General features: G+C 35.9%; 1 long non-coding RNA gene across 1 annotated transcript; it reads left to right on the top strand.

The window, feature by feature from the left end:
• The first annotated feature begins 1,119 nt into the window (after nucleotides 1-1,119).
• On the top strand, nucleotides 1,120-2,798 carry LOC138402635 (uncharacterized). Its single transcript, XR_011236993.1, has 3 exons — nucleotides 1,120-1,197; nucleotides 1,303-1,923; nucleotides 2,269-2,798. It is a non-coding gene; the product is annotated as an uncharacterized lncRNA (long non-coding RNA).
• Nucleotides 2,799-4,242: the final 1,444 nt, after the last annotated feature.

The raw sequence follows: 4,242 nt of genomic DNA, 5'->3' as shown, positions 1-4,242 counted from the left end.
ACTCATGAAATTTGGTTGATAAATACCTACCTATTATAGCTATATTATAGCACAAGTAAAGGAATAAATCTGAAAACCGTGAATTTGTGGTTACATCACAAAAAAAATATGTTCATGAACAGATAATTACTCGTAGTTTTTTCAATTTTCAAAGTAATACAACTATACCAAGTGGGGTATCATATGAAAGGGCTTTACCTGTACATTCTAAATATTTTAACAAAATTCTAAAAAAAATTAACATAGATGGGTAGTAGTAGTAGTATTTAAACGCTGTATTGCGGCATAGAAGTCGTTTCATTTCGTAATTCCCCCGACAAGTTGGCAGCAGACTACATTGAATTTGATGCACACGTCTCCGTGGTGAGGTCTTCTATAAAATTAACAATTCTTATCACTGCCGCCGCTCGTAAAACCAAGCTCGTATATGAGGCCGAATGCCTCTGCTCGACTACTATGAGAACTCGAATGTGGGACGAATGAAACTCGCATGTGACTGTAACAACTTCATAGAGATCGTGCTTTATTCTCATAACGATATGGTGGAAAATATGGGGTACTGTACACTATAATAGTGATGATTGTATGGTTGTACGATGATAACCCATAACGGGCTCATTAACTCACAGGAAGGAAAAGGGCTTAGGCCATAGTCTGCCACTGGGGTAGTAGAATTTACACGCCTTTGAGAACATTATGGAGAACTCTCAGGCATAGTTTACTCACGATATTATCCTTCACCGTTAAAGCAAGTGACATTTAATTGCTTAAAACACATATAACTCCAGCAGGCCTAGCATGGGCCGGGAAATTTTCTCCCCGAGGAAAGGATAAAAATTTTATCCCCTCCGATAGTTATTTCCACTCTCCGAGCATGGGCACAGGGTTGGATATAATTATCCCCGGTGATAAGGCGGGGAAAGACTAGTCCTCGGTTAATGTCAAAGTGTTATTATTTTTTATCTGTGCTTTTGATTTTGCTCGTTTTCGTTACTCGTAACTCGTCTGTGGCTGCTTTTTATTTTAAAAGAGCTAGAAGCCGGAGCCGTAAAATAGTTTAAAAAACATTCACAGAAGATTATGCACGTAAGTATTGTTATTGTTTGTGTTTACCCACAGTGTTTACCTAACCTAACTCCACTTTTGAATTATCCAAATTAAAAAATAATCGAATAGTTGAAATTCCTAGCTATCACAGTAAGTATCACAAAGACAATTTGTGTTAGTCAGTACACAAAATTGAAGTGATAATATATTGATATTGTTAGCGACAAAGAAATGCATAAATTGTTTTATTTGCAGACATGGAAATATGTACTTGAAGAAGGGCACTGGCCACTGACTGACAAGTATGATGAGGCAGCTCGGGATGTAGGACCACCGGGAAATGTCTCAATAGTGCCGTCGGTCACATATATGAGCACATAAGTGTTCAATATTAATTATCACTGTTGGGCATAAATGCTCAACAGGAATTGGACCTGAAGACTCCATAATGGGCCAGCCAGAGAGATGCGTGTATTAATTTAGTTCTATTAAATGTGTGTCTTGTATAACAAACTCAAAATAACTTTAGGTACCTACCTATTGGAATAGGTAAGTTAGGTACACATCTTATCAACATAAAATATTTTCATTATTGTTTGAGATGATGATAAAACTAACAGTTTAGCACACTGCACTGAGAAGAGTTCAATATCACTTAAAATTGGTTAAGCTGGTATGGTTTGAGCTATTAAACTAACCTAATTTCTTTATAAGCATGTCAAGCCAATGTTTTTTATCTTATGGCAGGAATTCTTTGAAGTGTCGGTGGTGGACTATGGTGAGACTGTCGTTTAACCCACTTTGTACACAGTGGGTACTTTATAAAACCAATAGCCCCGAGTAGTTTTCCTATAAATGCCAATAAATAAATAAAAAGTAAGTAGAGGATATGTACATTTTTGTAATTTGTAAATAGTTATGAATATAGGAAGTTATTCTATGGCAGTGTGGTTTGATTGAACATTAAACTTGTTACTTCCTTTTCTTAAGGATAATAGCACTACTTTTAGATCTGTTAAGTTAACATCAGAGATTTGTCTACATCCAAATAAGCATTGTTTTAATTGGTATTCCTAATATTATGCCTAAGAGTTTGTGTTTGTTACTCAATCACACAGAAAGAGTACTTAAAGCAAAATTATTTTTTGAAGAAACTTATTTTTTGTTATAGCAGCAATAGAAATAAGTACAAAATTTCAATTTTAACCTGTTACGTTTCAGGAGACAGACAGATGGAGAGCTGAGACTGTAATAGGGTCCCATTGGTACCCTACAGAACCCTAGTAGTAGTAGTAGATATAAGGATGGGTTTGCACAAGGTGGTTTTAGGTAATAGGTACTTAAAGAAATATATTTTAATGCAAATATGTATTTATTATTCCATCCCTTTTTCCCTTTTATTGTCGGGCAACAGTTAGCAGTCTGGTTTGATCCATAGATATGTGAGATTTCTTTATTTGTTACATTTTCTAGTCTGTCCTTTGGTTGTTCCATTGGAATTCTGAAACATACAATTTATACATTAATGATTTTCAATAATAATAAATTAAGAGTAAGAGGATATACTGAAATGGTCTATAAAGTATAATAGGCTAACATATTTACTCTTACAAAACACTTATGATGAACCATTATAATTTGTAAAGTGTTATTGTGTTTGTGTATCATTATGTATTTAACTATGATATAGGTGTGTATTTTAATTTAAGAATTGTTTTGTTAAATTAGCTGCCTATTTTGTTCAAATAAATGATTTTATTATAATGAGTCATTGTGTTATTTTATATTTCCAATAATCCATACTAATATTATAAATGCGAAAGTGTGTCTGCCTGTCTGTCTGCTAGCTTTTCACAGCCCAACAGTCTAACCGATTTAGATGAAATTTAGTACCTACAGAGTTAGCTTACATCCCGAGGATGGACACCAGCTACTTTTTATTCTGGAAAATCAAATAGTTCTCACAGGATTTTCAAAACCTAAATCCACACAGATGAAGTCGCGGGCAATAGTCATCCCATGACCTTGACTTGTATCTCACTGGTAACTACCATCTGCCAAGAGTCTTATAGATGTGAGGACGTAGAATAAATAGATAATAGCCGCATGTAGGACCTATTTGTAGGTACCTACTACCTACCTAAGTAGGTACCTATTCGTTTGCACAAGATGGTTTTAGGTAATAGGTAAGTACTTAGGTACTTACTTTTATGAATCCATCCATCGAATTAATCGGCTTTAGTGCTTCATTAAGCTGCTCGCACAAGTACAGCACATAATATTTGTCCATCCGAAACAAGTGTCGGAACTCAGCGTCGGGAAATTCAAAGGGATTACTTCCAACACTAATTACGGGCTCATGTTATTTTCGTTCTAAATTCTCTATTTCAAACTAATAAAAAAAGCGCGAGACATGTTTTTTGATCTTTTAATAATTGAGTTAAAGTTCTATGAGCATTATATTATACCCACCTCAAATCTCGAGGATAAAATTATCCCTCTCAAATGTCAAAAAAGGACAGTTTATCTTCTTTTATTTGGCCCCATGCTATAGACGGTGGATAAATAGTCCCCCGAGTCCCCGTGAAATGTCAAACGGGGATAAACTTCTCCTCTCCCCTGTTGCCGTGCTCTGAGGGGTGGAGAAGTTAATGTTATCTCCTGTGCAGTGGATAAAATCGGGGGATATAATTTTTATCTTCGGCCCATGCTAGCCGTGCAGAAGGTTAGAGATGTTCGGAGGTGATCGGAAATCGAATCCCACCCTCCCGAATAGATGGCGGACGCCTAAACCACTAAGGTATAACAGCTTGTTTTTGATTTGACTCGCTCCAGCAATGCACGGGGCTGCAATGGCTTGTATAGTACGGTATAATAACATTGTAAATTGAAAAATTAAAAAGAGCAACCGCCGAGTTTCTTGCTGGTTCTTCTCGGTAGGAACGGCATTCCGAACCAGTGGTAAATTAAAACTACCTGACTATTCATAAGCACTTTTAAAAAGTTTACATGAATAAAAAAACATTCTATTCTATTCTATTCTATTCTATAAAGTTTTATCAACATAAAATACAATGGTAAGGGCCGGTCTCGACGTAAAATCTCACTATCGCGTGACTTGTGAAAAAAGCACTTTGACAGCCGTGAAGTTGAAAAATAAAAAAAGCAGCATCCATCCGACGGCGGAGACATAAA

The sequence above is a fragment of the Maniola hyperantus genome, chromosome 8, assembly GCF_902806685.2.
Source record: "Maniola hyperantus chromosome 8, iAphHyp1.2, whole genome shotgun sequence".
Lineage (NCBI taxonomy): Eukaryota > Metazoa > Arthropoda > Insecta > Lepidoptera > Nymphalidae > Maniola > Maniola hyperantus.
This window is presented reverse-complemented; position numbering and strand designations above follow the sequence as displayed.